Here is a 15,613-nt window from a genome sequence, read left to right as displayed (position 1 = left end):
TGGAGCCCCAGAGGCTGCCGCATACCTCCCCAGCCCCGCACAGCGCGCCGGTGCCTGGTCTCCTCCTGCCTCCCCCCTGCAGGGGGCAAGTGACCGGGCAGAGAGGGACAGCATCTAGCCAGCCAGCCCAGCGCCTCTTCTTTGGCCGAAGCCCAGCCCCGGAGCTCTCTCTATCGCATGCCCCTCAGGCTCAAAGTTCCAGCTGGGCGGCCTCAGCTCTGGGAAAATGCCAGGCAGGGCTGGGTCCAGGGTGTGTCCCAGCTCGTAGGGAGCACTCTTGCCCCAATGACTAGTGCCTTACCTACGGCCAAGTACAGTAGTGCGATAGGAGACGTGAAAAATATCGTGTCACGCTGTGACATGGTCACTCAATTTGAACATGCGTAATTGTGTTAATGTTAAGGGTTATTGATTGATTAAATCAGGAATCATGATTACTTGTGTGTACTGTACCACCATATCGGCGCCATTTGTGCCAACTCTGTGTCGCATCAGTGCCAGTGGTTATAGGGCTAAATTTCCCGGACAGAAACGAAAACGACTTTCCGGTGCTGCCTACCGGCAACAAAGAGAGAAATAGCAAAAAGAATTAGAAAAACTATCTCGTACTTCATATAAGTGTTTTTAAAAAGTCGACAATCAAGGAGAAAGCGCCAAGCAATGCATTAAAAGTGATTATTCATCAACTGATGAAGACCAATCGAACCAAAGATTATCTTTATCAACTGATAAAGATGAACAACAGTCCGACCAAAGATTATCTTCACTAACTGAGAAAGACGAATAATCACAATCCATCCAAAGGTTTACTACTTCAGCTGAAGAGTCCAGAAACAAAGAACTGTTATCCAAATGTAAAACTGAAGTACAATTATTGGAAGGTGGAGAGACTGACATAGGATCGGATCCAAGTACATGGCCAACAATAATTACTGATGCAATGCAAATGATTACTGTGAAAAATGGTCCTTCAAAACTAGATCCTACATTTGAGTATCCATTTAATGAGTCGAATCGTCGATTTATGTCATCCAGTATGAAGAAAAAAATGAAAAATGGGGAACAAATTAATAGATTGTGGTTAGTGTATTCACAGACTAAAGATGTAGTTTTTGGGTTTTTTTTCTGCAAACTGTTCTGTAACTTGGACATTCTTCTAGCAACTGCAAGTTTTAATGACTGGTGAAATTTGCATCAGCTTTTGAAAGAACATGAAACATCAAAAAATCATTTACACTCGTTGACAAATTGGATTGAGCTGTCAAACAGATTACGTTCTGGTACAACAATCGATTGCGGTACAGCAATGTCTGCTAAATTCAGAAATTCTACGTAGTCAAGCTATGTTGGAACGTTTACTGGCAATCATTAATTTCCTAGCCAAACAGTATCTTGCATTCTGTGGATCCTCGGATATTTTATATGAGAATAACAATGGAAATTTCTTGAAATTGGTTGAGTTATTGGCAAAATTTTGATAGTGTTTTGGCTGAGCATGTATGAAGAGTGAAAGATGGACAGATTCACACCCATTATTTGGGTAAAAATACACAAAATGAGAATACAATTAATTTCTAATGGAGTGCATAATGAAATTTTATTGGATTTGAAACATGCCAAATATTACTCAATTATAGTTGATTGTACTCAAGATCTGAGCAAAACCAAGCAAATGTCAATAGTTTTACGATTTGTGAAAATTGATGAAAATGCAGAAGTGAAAATTTGTGAACGCTTTCTAGAATTTACACCAGTGAACGAAACTACTGGGGAAGCCCTCTCAGATGTAATTCTACAGAGACTGGAACACTATGGAATACCTTTAGAAAATATGTGGCCAACGGTACGATAACGGCTCAAACATGCGAGGACGACATGCAGGTGTACAGCAAAGAATATTGAATTTAAATCGAGCTTTTTTCGTTCCTTGCCATGCGCATTCGCTCAATCTGGTTGTCAGTGATGCTGCCAAATCATCTAAAGATGCCGTTTCGTATTTTACCACAGTGCAAGCAATTTACAACTTTTTTAGTGCTTCCACACACTGTTGGGCAGTCTTGAAGAAGCATCTTGAACAAAAACTCACACACAAACCTCTAAGTCAAACGAGATGGGAAAGTAGGATAGACGCTATTAGACCATTCCGATGTTCATCAGGAGAGATTTACGATGCACTATTCGAAATAAGCCAGGACTTGTCGTATGATCCTTTATTTCGACATGAAGCTGAAACATTGGCTCAGAAAATGATGCAGTTTCAATTTTCATGTTGCACAGTTATTTGGCATAATATTCTAAATCAAATTAATTTGACCAGCAAAGTTATGCAGGATATAACCATAGACGTATCCGAGGCAAAGACGATTTTGAATAAAACGCTGGAATATTTTAAAAAATACCATTCAGATGAAGGATTTGACGAAACGGTCAAAGAAGCAACAACAATAGCAAATTATCTTGATTTGGAACCAACGTTTACACCTCAACAATTCATTTGTTCTCAAAAAAAACAAGACAGTTTTGTTATGAGGCTCATGATGATCCTATTCTCAATCCAAAAGAAAGGTTTAAAGTTAAATGTTTCTATTGTATTTTGGATGTAGCTATAATTTCCACTGAAGAAAGATTTTATCAGTTGCATGGTCATTGTGAAACTTTTGAATTTATATACAGTATTAGAAACATTAAAAATCAGTTTTCCAAAGAAGACCTCATGAAGCACTGCCAAGACCTACATTTAGCGCTCAGTACTGATAACGCTGCTGACATTGATGCAGTAGAATTGTATGATGAATTAATAGCTTTATCTGAGCTAATAAGTCCTAAAACTTCTCCTCTAAAAGTATTAGAATTTATAGCAAGAAATTATTTTTTCACTCCAAACCCTGCTATAGCATTCCGCATTCTTTTAACATTACCAGTATCAGTGGCTTCTGGTGAGCGCAGTTTCTCAAAACTGAAATTACCAAAAAATTATTTGAGGTCCACCATGTCTCAAAATCATTTGTTAGGACTCTCATTAATTTCAGTTGAAAGTACCGTTGCAAAAAATTTAGATTTCACTGAATTATTAAAGGTCTATGCAAGTATAAAAACCAGAAAAATTCAGTTCATATAAATTCTTTTAATTTATGAGAAACGGGGCGCACTGGAAGACACGAACTTTTTTCATTACAGTGTATAGTTAAACCCAAATTGTTTGTAATTGTGATTTTTTTAAAAATTAAATGAGTACACTAGTAGGAAATTTGTTTTATTTCACTAACTACAAATTCTTTTTTCATTTTTTTTTTATTTTAAACAGTCAAAAAAAATAGCAAAGTGCAAACGTGTAAAAGCCAAAAAAAAAAAAGGGGGCGGGGGGAAGGAGGGCAGCCAAAAATTTTTTTGCTTGGGGTGGCAAAAAACCTAGAGCCGGCCCTGTTCAAAAGAGTTGGTTGAGAATATTGTCAAATCTATTTCTGCGTGTGTTTACATATGGTCATCAAAACAGTTAGATCATACTATCCTGCACCAGCTGAGAGATTTAAAAATATATATTACTAAGAAATCTGGAAAAAAGGTAGTATCTACATGCCCACTTGTCTTCTGTGTTTTGCAACTGTTAAGGAAAAAAAAACTATATATCTAAACCTGTGTGTGTGTGCGCGCGTGCATGTAACTATTTAGAGATAGATTTGTTGATGTAACAGTGCTGATTAAGTGATCAGGCCATCCTGAAGTGGTACCAGTAAAACCATATACACACCATTGTGTATTATGCCACGTATTTTACAGAAAAACTCAAGAAGTCATTATAAAACAAGTATTAAAAATCAGTTTTGCAATAATTGGGAATTACCATATAAGACTCAGGAGATCATGAATCCTAATCTTGGCCCTGCTAATAAAATTAATACCCAATACATTTTTAGACTCTTTTTAGGAATACTTTAAAAATATTTTAATTGCTGATTAATTCCATCTGACAAATATGGGTCACAAATTTATCTCTTTCCTTCTGAATGTTTCTCCTCTCAAACATATAAGAATGCAGGCTATTAAAAATCTTTTAATTTCCATTTGACAAGCCACAGTTACCATCCATCTGTTCTTGCCAATTGTGAAAAAGGTTCAATTTTCAGCAAAGCCATGCATTTCACAGAAGCTATGTGAAGTGAAATTTCACAGGGGACATGATGGATCCTGATTCTTAGTGATAAACCTTTGGGGCCAGCAGGGTTGGCATATGGTTCAGCATGATATGAAGGCTTTGGTTCCCTGGCTTCACTTCTTTGGCGTGGAGCAGATAAAACCCGGCTGTTGAGTATTGTTTCACTGGACACCAATCATGGGCAGCAGGAACTGCCCATTTAACTCTCTGTGGGAAGGAAGCCCAGACACTGTTCACAATAGTACTATTGTAGGGTTGCAAACTGCTCTGAACAGCTTGACAGCACAGGGAAGGAGGGGTAAAAGGCTTGCTTTGCTAATTGCTGCTCAAAATAAGGAAGGGGAAAATAGTTGAGATCTGATACTTATTTCAAGGTTTTTTGCATAAAAGAACTTTGTTACAAAAATCAAATAGAAATGGCATAATTACACAGCTGCCTTTACATAATTTCATGCTTAATACTTGATAATCTAATATCTGCACAAGAGTTTGCCTGTGAAAGGAAAAATATTTTCTTCTCCTGTGATGGGAGAAGCAAAAGCATGAAGAAAATATAGTCGATTGGACTTAGTAACAAAATTTCTCTTGTTAGAAGTTTACTTATTCTGTACTGGTGTTGTATTGAAAACAGTTAATTCATTTATGTGTGTATAAATGTAATATTATTTCTACTGGGCACTTTGGCATATTTTCAGTATTTCTAATTTAGTTCTATAAAGTCCTATCCTTTTTAGTGGTGTCTTCACAGGAAACTTTTTAATACTTTTCTTCTTGTCCCTGTCTGTCTGTATATATGTACAATATAAGCTTATACTTCTGATGATATGAAAACATTTGAACTCTACATTCATGTTAGAGCCACAGGGTAAACAGTCAGTTTGCTTCCAGACAGTTAACCTTAGCTAAAAATGTAGTCTCTGCAAAGAGTACAAGATTTACATCAGTGATCCAATCCTACTGTTACCAAGCAAAATCTTTAAGGATTTTTTGAAAAGAAAAACAGGGTAGAGTGAAGATCATTTCACATACATAAGCTTTACACAGATAAAGTGCAAGGAGTTTGGGGAGATGAAATTCACCTCTCCGTATCTAGAATCAGGGTATCGGGCGGCAGCGCACCCCCACATTCTATCTACACCAGCCTCTGGAGTAGAGAAGCAATTGCAATCCCTCTGCACTGCCTGTGCAGTGTAGTGATTAGAGCAACTGGATCCTTTTAAAAAGAAAAGGAGTACTTGTGGCACCTTAGAGACTAACAAATTTATTTGAGCATAAGCTTTCGTGAGCTACAGCTCACTTCATCGGATGCATGCAGTGGAAAATACAGTAGGGAGATTTTATATACACAGAGAACATGAAACAGTGGGTGTTACCATACACACTGTAACAAGAGTGATCAGGTAAGGTGAGCTGTTACCAGCAGGAGAGTGGGGCGGGGGGGGGCGGAGAAAAACCTTTTGTAGTGATAATCAAGGTGGGCCATTTCCAGCAGTTGACAAGAATGTCTGAGGAACAGGAGTGGGGGAGGAATAAACATGGGGAAATAGTTTTACTTTGTGTAATGACCCATCCACTCCCAGTCTTTATTCAAGCCTAAGTTAATTGTATCCAGTTTGCAAATTAATTCTAATTCAGCAGTCTCTCATTGGAGTCTGTTTTTGAAGGTTTCTTTGTTGAAGAATTGCCACTTTTAGGTCTGTAATCAAGTGACCAAAGAGATTGAAGTGTTCTCCAACTGGTTTTTGAACGTTCTACTTCTTGACGTCTAATTTGTGTCCATTTATTCTTTTACGTAGAGACTTTCCAGTTTGACCAATGTACATGGCAGAGGGGCATTGCTGGCACATGATGGCATATATCACATTGGTAGATGTGCAGGTGAACGAGCCTCTGATAGTGTGACTGATGTGATTAGGCCCTATGATGGTGTCCCCTGAATAGATATGTGGACACAGTTGGCAATGGGCTGTGTTGCAAGGATAGGTTCCTGGGTTAGTGGTTCTGTTGTGTGGTTGCTGGTGAGTATTTGCTTCAGGTTGGGGGGCTGTCTGTAAGCAAGGACAGGCCTGTCTCCCAAGATCTGTGAGAGTGATGGGTCGTCCTTCAGGATAGGTTGTAGATCCTTGATGATGCATTGGAGAGGTTTTAGTTGGGGGCTGAAGGTGACAGCTAGTGGCGTTCTGTTATTTTCTTGGTTGGGCCTGTCCTGTAGTAGGTGACTTTTGGGTACTCTTCTGGCTCTGTCAATCTGTTTCTTCACTTCAGCAGGTGGGTATTGTAGTTGTAAGAACGCTTGATAGAGATCTTGTAGGTATTTGTCTCTGTCTGAGGAGTTGGAGCAAATGCGGTTGTATCGTAGAGCTTGGCTGTAGACAATGGATCATGTGGTGTGGTCTGTATGAAAGCTGGAGGTATGTAGGTAAGCATAGCAGTCAGTAGGTTTCCAGTATAGGGTGGTGTTTATGTGACCATCGCTTATTAGCACAATAGTGTCCAGAAAGTGGATCTCTTGTGTAGACTGGTCCAGGCTGAGGTTGATGGTGGGATAGAAATTGTTGAAATCATGGTGGAATTCCTCAGGGGCTTCTTTTCCATAGGTCCAGATGATGAAGATGTCATCAATGTAGTGCAAGTAGAGTAAGGGCATTAGGGGACGAGAGCTGACGAAGCGTTGTTCTAAGTCAGCCATAAAAATGTTGGCTTACTGTGGGGCCATGTGGGTACCCATAGCAGTGCCGCTGATTTGAAGGTATACATTGTTCCCAAATGTGAAATAGTTATGGGTGAGGACAAAGTCACAAAGTTCAGCCACCAGTTTAAGCATCAGTCTGCTGGCCTGCCCCATCCCTGTCCTCCAGAGCTGCTTCTGTGGGTCTCACATAGACATCCCACAAAGACATGCAAGAGGCTGCCTGTGTGCAGACACTGTGCCTGCTTTTGCCAGCATAAGTCCCAAAGAGGAGCTTATGTGGTGCTAGTTCTAATAATTAACACATACTGTCCTATAGTCACACTGATCCCTATATTGAAGTCTTTAATAAGACAGATTCTACTCAAGTCAAAATAGGAAATTTGCCTGAATAAGGACTTCAGGACTGGACCATTTTTATCCAAGTCTATCTCACTGTTTTGTTTTCACCTCCTATAGTCTGTTACTAAAATACGAACTTTGAAGTGTCTATAAACACAACCATTAGTGTCTCAACCTCTCTACTCATGAATTTAATCGGTAGTCCATTATAGACATGAGAAATTGGTCTTTGTGGTATGGAGATCCAATGGCGAGTATACCAAAAATGGGAATCCTCAGCTCTGCAAGATTTATAGAATGAGAAACATAGAACCAGCAAACTATAGTAAAATTTAGAGTTTCTACTAACATGATTTAGTAAATATGCCCCTGCTGTATTTCAAAAAGATAATTCATTGAATGCCCATTCTTCCTCTTACTGTAGAGTAGATTATATTTAAGTCAAGATTAATGGATAGATTTTAATGTTAAAATCCAGTCTCTGAGCCTGTCATTCCCTAGAGGCATATAGTGCATTAGTTTAAGCCAGTATGCTGCTTATCATAGATACTATGACACTGTCTTAAATGACAGTTTACTGTACTTTGTTACTGCGTACTCTCGTAATAAAATCACTATTTTGTGTTCTTGATAATTACAATATTAAGTAGAAACTTAATTTGATTACTGCACATTTAGATACAGATAGCTCTTAAGTAATTGCCCACTGTAAAATTTCTGAAATTTATTTTTTTTAGGTCTGTCAGTGTCTAAGTTTAATACTAACTCCAGATGCTTGCTTTATTTGTTAGCTGAACTAAAACATCTTTGTGCTGAAAAGAACTCTACATTTTTTTTTCCATGCAAGTAATCTCTCTTATCCCTTAGCTTTTCTCACTTGAAACCCATGTTTGTTTTAAAAATATTTAAGAAGAGAATTGGTTGATGTTTGCATTTTTTCTGTGAGCTTAATAAAATTACTTCAGAATTCTAAAGGGTAGAAGTATTGTTTTACATTGTTGCTGAATCAATGGCTATTTTTTTACTGCAAAATTGACAGAACTGGTGCTTAAAATGTTTGCAATTTTTGTTACCTAAGGAACTGACCAAATCAACAGTTAAGTATATTGAATATATTCTTATTTTAATATTTATATAAAATTTTATACAACTTTGATGTTTTGTTAATACTCTGAAAATATTAATTACAAATGTAAGTCCACAGGAGTGACCCTAAATCCTCAATTTAGAATTCTCCACAGATACAGTTAATCTGTTAAAATGTTTTCATATGAACTTTAGAAGAGAATGAGTTGTAGCTTGCTGCAGTTTTTCTGACATTTTTCATTTAGTAATTGAGTGTTGTAAGTGGTTAAGTATGGTCCAAATTTTATCCTACCCAGCTTGTATTAATGTGCCTACACTCACACTGCCTTAGCACCTGTTATGGATTTTGAGTCATCTGGCAGCCCGTGAGACTTAGATAAAGAAGTACCAGGTGTCCTGCTTGTCTCTTAATTGAGACGCATTGTAAACAATATAGACTTGGCAATATGGTTATAGGGATGGATTAAAGCTCAGCTTTGTCTGCTCTGACAAGTCACTGCTTTTCCTTCATGGAAGATATCATAAACCACTGAAGAATTTAGTGATAAAATCTGATGGAACAACATAAAAAATAAACACTGTGCCCCAACCTGTACTATATCTAGAGTGTTTCTAGAAGGATTGTACAACAGTATATTAAATATACTGTACTGCTGCTGATGCATGCTCCATTTACAGTTTCTGACAAAAATATAGCACTTGTGGCAAGTACTTACTTTGTATAAGTGAACACTCCTCCTATTAAGCCTAAGTTAATGTAAAATGAATGTATATGTTAAGAAAATGTCTATCAATATATTATTTGTCAATAAATCAGATAATTATAATATCATTTCCTTGGAAAAGCCCAATGCAGGGGTGGCCAACCTGAGCCGGAATTTACCAATGTACATTGCCAAAGAGCCACACTAATGTGTCAGCAGCCCGCCATCAGCTCCCCCAACTCCAACCTGCAGCGCCTCCTGCCCGTCGGCAGCCCCACCAATCAGTGCCTCACTCCCTCCCCACACCTCTCACCCACTGCGATCAGTTGTTACGCGGTGTGCAGGAGGCTCTGGTGGGGAGGGGGGGAAGAGCGAGGGCATGGCAGGCTTGGGGGAAGAGGTGGAGTGGGAACAGGGACTGGGACCGAGCAGCGGGTTGAGCACTGAGTACTCCCCAGCACATTGGAAAGTTAGCATCTATAGCTCCAGCCCTGGAGTCAGTGCCTATGCAACAAGCTGCATATTAACCTATAAAGAGCCACATGCAGCTCCGGAGCCACAGGTTGGCCACCCCTGGTCCAATGGATATAACTTTATTTACACTGTGCTTGTTTTGCAGTATTTTCAACCTTTTACATTGTTAGCTTACTATCCTTGTTGTGACCTCATGGCCTCCTATAGCTAAATGGAAATAAGTGAACCCCCACCCCCCGCAATGGCAGATGTGCATTTTGTTATATTATAGGTCTCATAAAGGCTTTTTAAAGTAATTGAAAATAAATTGAACTCCTTTTTTGGAACAAAAAGTAACAATTAGGTGTCCTCTTCTTTCTTGACAATTCCCTATTTGGGAGTGGTGAGTTTCATAGCCTTCTTCCAAAATTCATGATCGTATGCCAGGCTGTCATGCAGATTGATCGGTCTGAGGTCTGGTGATATCCTATCCGCGTACCGAGACTTTGGTCTCTTGCTTGGTCATCTTCCATCCATGATCATTGCAATAGCCGTCCTATCAATCTAGCTCTCAGGTCTCCACTAAATATGCCCATACCAACATAGCCTAGCCTCCCGCAACTTGTCTTCAATTGGAGCTACCTGTATTAAACCCTTTACAGCCTCATTTCATTTGTTCTCACATAGTGTCCAACTATTTGACCATCTCAACATCTTCATTTTTGTCTCAGTGTGTGTACTAGTTTCTTTTCTAGTGGCTGGCCAAGTCTCTGTTCCATACATTAGAATGGGTGCATTACAGTTTTAAACATTCTGTCTTTTAAATTTATTGACATCATTTGTCACAAAGAACTGGGGTCAGCTCCTGCTATTTCTACCAAGCAGCTTTAGAATGATGCCAGGCATCATTCAGGAGGGCACCATTGATCCTAGGTATTTAAGTTATTTTGCTTTTCTAAGCTATCTGCCTGTGATCTCCTTTATGATGAATCCTTCTCCCCCAGTTATCATAGCCTTGGTCGTACCAGCGTTCACTCTGTCCAGTCTGCTCAAAATTATGTTTCCATAATTCAGAGTTGACTGACAAGGACTCTCAGTCTTCTGCACCTATCACTAAAACATCAGCAAACAGCATGTTTCCAGGTAGCTCCCTTCATATATTCTCATTTATTACATCCGTGACAACTGCAAACAAAAAGGCATTTAACTCTTACCCTTAATGCAGGCCAGTGTTTACTGGAAATTCTCTACTATAGTCCCAGTTAGTTCTGACTACAGTAGTCACTCCATCATATCCTGAAGAAGACAAACTTCACCAAACTAATTCTGTTGGTGTGTGATCACATACCTTCTCCATATCCACAAAGACCATGTCAAGTTGCTGTCTTTCCTTTGAATTTTTTATAAGGATTTATGTACAAATGTGGCATCAGCTATGCTCCTTCCCACCATAAATCCATGTTGACCCATCCAAATTTCAATTATTCCACGCAGACACTTTTCAATAATTGTCTCCCATGTTTTCATAACATGTGACATCAGCTTAATTGGGCAATAATTAGAACAGTCTAATATTTCGTTCGATAAAAAATAGCCACTCCAAAGCTTTTATGCCATTCATCCAACATTTTCTTTTTCTTAAGAATATCATTGAAGAAATTTGTAAAATACTTGATGCCTTCCCAATGACTTCAGCACATCTGGCCCAGATGCTTTCTCCTTTTTCATTTTCCTAAGGTATAATTAACATAAATGTTTTGATTTAAAAAAAAAAAAAGTAAATGAGCCAACATAAAAAATTAGTAATATTGGAACTGATATTTAACCACATATGTGAAAGCTATCATATATATTACTTTATCCTCGGGGAGGCATACTTACATTTTCCTGGAGGTTACATCAGAGAGCATCTCCTGATACTAACAGCCTTTAATTATAGAAGATTTACACCAAAGGCTAACTTGTTTGTATCAGTAGTGCGCCTACCTGATACTATGTGATACTGTTTTTAATACTCAGTTGTTTTATAGAGTTTTTATTCTTGGATAATTTTGTTTTACATGTGAATGTTTTATTAAAACATGAGATATTTAGGTTAATGAATACAGATGCTTATATAATATGCACATTTCTTTTTAAGATCTTTTTGGATAACTTATTTAATATATTTTGTAGCATTTTAAATAGAATATTTATAAAATGTGGATAAGAGAAATTGACCATCAGCCAACATTGAATTCTCTGTGTTTTTTTGCTCAGCTCTCAAAGACTTTAAGGCTAGAAGGGACCATCTGATCATCTAGTCTGACTTCCTGCATATTGCAGACCCATAGAACCTCACCTATCACCTCCTGTAATAGATCCCTAACCTCTGGCTGAGGTACATGAGATAAGGAAAGAAATTATTGCATGTTATGGCAAAGCTATTGTCCCCAATACTGCAAGCTCAGTTCATGTGGAAAAAACATAGCACTATAAAATTATTAAACCTTTGACCGTCACTGTCCAGTGTGGTCAAGACAAGATTTCTTGTTTGAAAGTGAGTTTCTACTCTGATGATTGATCCATTTGAAAATAGGGTGGTCTTACTCCATAGATTGACTCCTTATGTGCTTGCGTTAGTGACAAAATTACCTTTTTACTTCTGTCAGTGTTTCAGAGCTGGCACACAAAAATGGGAGAATGAATTGGATTCTATTTTATGCATCAGCAGAGTTGTTAATAACTTTCAGTTGCAGATACAGATTGTCCACTCAGTTACAGTACATCTGTGCAGCCCCACAGAAAACGCAGATACACAATGCAGAATTTGTCATACACATTTTCATTAATGGTTAAAGATAAGCAGAAAAGAACCCAGCTTGACTTTCAGATGCCAGATTGATTTGAGTTAGCAGGAGTGGCAGTTAGGGGGAAAATACTTCTTTATTTGTAAACTGTGCAAATTAGATCTGGAAATCCTTGCAGAACAAATAGGGAATGCCATAATGCCTCTTCAACAGAATCACTTTTTAGAATACAGAAGACCTTCACCTATGCATCTCAGTGTGTTTGGTTGATACTGGTCACCCACCCACAGATGAAATGGTTTTAGGTGTAGAGCTTCCAACACTGGATCAGTAGCTGTCCATCCTACATCTTTAATTCTCAGAGCCAATAAGGAGCACAAATTCCAATGACTCAAAGTGACTTCAGCTGTTTTGACAGCCATTGGCCAATCCTCTCTTTCAGAGAGAGATTTCTCACGTCGAGAAATATTTATTAAATTTTTTGTCTTGGCTTCCTTCAAGAGACAAATTCTATTATGGCAATGTTTTTCCACGATCCTCCACAGAAATCTTTACCTACTACAAAAGTCTTGTCCTATTTCCATATGGACTCATCCTTATCCCCTTGACAGTAAAAATCACAACTTACTTAGGGGAATCTATCCAAAAATATCTGTCACCACCGTCATTCTCAGGGCCCCAAATTGTAGTATATCTTCTGTTTAATAACTGCCTCTGTGCTTCTTGCTGCCTCTTCCGAGCCAGGGAGCAAAAAGCCAAAACTCTGATCCCCAACATATGCTGCCAGTAAACCAACAGGGTGATCTTTTTCTTTTCTTTGACTTGTGATGTCAAATAGCAGTTTTAGCAGGTTGTTTAATTATATTCGCTGTACACTGTCAATACTGTAAACTTATTTCTAGCCGTAAAGTAGGCAAATATGACTCCCAAGACTCATGAGGAGCAGATATGTTGATGAAGAAGGTGCCATTTCTCATAGTTGCTCTTCTAACTGTAACCATGCTTTATAGAAATTGACTCTATGCAGTTAAAAGAAATTCTAAATGCCTATATCACACTGTTTGGAGTGGCTCACAACCTCAGGGCAAACACTCCAAACTGGTAGTGTTCTGTAATTAGATTTCACCAAGCCAGTAACACATGTGAATTCCTAGATTACTTTAACAGTTTTACCATAGAGTCACAGACTGTCCCCTTAGACTCTCCAGTCTATCTTGCCACCCAGACAAACTGGACTTAGTGATAAATGGTCAGTTACACCAAAAATCATACCACATCCATATTGCTTCTGGTACCAAGAGACCTGTCATTTACCCCAGATCAACTGATACTCTAGATCAGTGGTTCTTAACCTTTACTGCAGCCTGAACCCCTTTGGTTCTCAAAATATGTTCTCACCCCCCTTATCAAAAATTGTTGAAGTAGGTCAGTTCTTTAAACCTGTTTGTATATTACAGTAATCGTTAAAAATGTATGTTCTTAAATACATAGGTTTGATGAAACAAAGTAGTTGTACTTACGTGTCTGTGCTTAATTTGTGTTTTCAATTATTTACCTTCTAAAAAAATCTGGCATGTCTCGCACCCCCAGGCGGTGTGTACACCCCAGGTTAAGAAACACTGCTCTAGGTCCTATACCAAAGACAATGCATAAAGCCAATCCTGTAATTGACTGTCTAAAAGTTTATTAACTAGGAAGAAGGAATGAGAGTTATTTACAAGTTAAAGCAAGCAAACATAAACACAAAAATGAGTTACCATCTAAATCCTAAGAGTTGTAGTGATCCGTCTATTCAAAGTCTCTTTCGGGGCAGACCCAGGAGGGTGAGGAGTTTAGAGCAGTGGTTCTCAACTTACTTACCATTGTGAACAACAGATGCAGCAATCTGTGTTATGTGGGCGACATCCACACAATATATATACTACTGTATGGCCCTGCGGTTGTCACATGGGCTACAGCTGTGTGCTGATTGGGCCGCAAGTTAAGAACCGCTGGTGTAGAGTTTCTGGCCCTTCAGAGTTCAGACAGCCAAAAGATTCCTTTTCTTCTTATCAGGGATTTTTATTCCCTTCCCTTTCCCAAGGGTTCAAGATAATGTGATGAGTTCACCTGAATGTCTCCTCTTCGTGGGTGTGTGGGGGAGAAGCAATCAACAAAGTCTTTTGTCCTATGATGTTCCACAATGGTTTGTCTGGTGTCTATGGACCTGCTTTTGTTGGGCAGGAGACCACACCTGTGGCAAACTAGCATTTCACACTTGGTAATGTTTCTGTCCTGACTATGGGAGTTTATAGTTTCAGAGCAAACACTTTTACAGTTAAAGAGCAAACGTATTGCTTTATAACATGGGATATCAATATTATAAGTCATTAATGCATGCAGCACCATACAAGCATTTCATAGAGTCTAAACACTAAATACATTTTTTAATATGAATACCAATTTTGAGCAAAACTAACATATGGGTGACCTCCTCTGGTCTCCAACTATGAGGGTGTCAGTTTTTAGTTAATGCCTGCAAGAGCTGACATCCAGCCTACCAGCGTCCTAGTCCATTCATTCTACTAGAAAGTATTTGCAAGTTGAGGATTCCCATTTTCCAGTTAGCAGTGAAATGAAACTTTGTTCCTTTGCCCCTAAAGTAGTCTGCAAATGTTTTTCAGGGTGTGTCTACACTATGAAATTAAGTCAAATTTATAGAAGTTGATTTTTTAGGAAGCGATTTGATACAGTCGATTGTGTGTATCCCCACTAAGCACATTAAGTTGGCAGAGTGCGTCCACAGTACCGCAGCTAGCGTCGACTTTTGGAGCGTTGCACTGTGGGTAGTTATCCCACAGTTCCCGCAGTCTCCGCCACCCATTGGAATTCTGGGTTAAGCTCCCAATGCCTGATGGGGCAAAAACATTGTCGTGGGTGGTTTTGGGTACATGTCGTCAGTAGCCCCTCCTTCCGTGAAAGCAACGGCAGACAATCATTTCACCCCTTTTTTCCGTATGGACGCCATACTGCTTTCAGCAGATAGCGCAGTACTGCTAACTGTTGTCATCGAACCACCGCTTCCACTGCAACTCTGCTCTTGTCTCGAGAGCGAGTTTCTCTGTTGGCTGTCAGGGCTACCGCTTCCGCTGCAACTCTGCTCTCCTGCAGATGCTATACCACAGCAAAAAGAACAGGAGTACTTGTGGCACCTCAGAGACTAACAAATTTATTAGAGCATCAGCTTTCGTGGGCTACAACCCACTTCATCGGATGCATAGAATGGAACATATAGTAAGAAGATAGATACATAGATATAGATAGATATAATATATACAGAGAAGGTGGAAGTTGCCATACAAACCGTAAGAGGCTAATTAATTAAGATGAGCTATTATCAAGAGGAGAAAAAAACTTT

At 38.9% G+C, this 15,613-nt stretch overlaps 1 protein-coding gene and 1 long non-coding RNA gene across 17 annotated transcripts in view; both read left to right on the top strand.

Annotated features, from left to right (window-relative positions):
* Positions 1–15,613, top strand: part of RALGAPA1 (Ral GTPase activating protein catalytic subunit alpha 1) — a 231,449-nt gene that overhangs the window by 193,002 nt on the left and 22,834 nt on the right. The gene's annotated exons all lie outside the window — the stretch shown is intronic.
* LOC140913166 (uncharacterized) overlaps positions 1–15,613 on the top strand; it is a 39,444-nt gene that overhangs the window by 12,485 nt on the left and 11,346 nt on the right. The window contains exon 4 of one of the 2 annotated variants that reach the window (XR_012159488.1): positions 530–2,066. The exons of the other annotated variant lie outside the window; for it this stretch is intronic. This is a non-coding gene — a long non-coding RNA (uncharacterized lncRNA). Of the gene's footprint in view, positions 1–529; positions 2,067–15,613 lie in introns of those variants that run through there. 2 annotated transcript variants of the gene reach the window in all.

The sequence above is a fragment of the Lepidochelys kempii genome, chromosome 6, assembly GCF_965140265.1.
Source record: "Lepidochelys kempii isolate rLepKem1 chromosome 6, rLepKem1.hap2, whole genome shotgun sequence".
Classification (NCBI taxonomy): Eukaryota; Metazoa; Chordata; order Testudines; family Cheloniidae; genus Lepidochelys; species Lepidochelys kempii.
The sequence above is the reverse complement of the archived record's forward strand: the minus strand, read 5'-3'. Positions and strand labels throughout refer to the sequence as shown.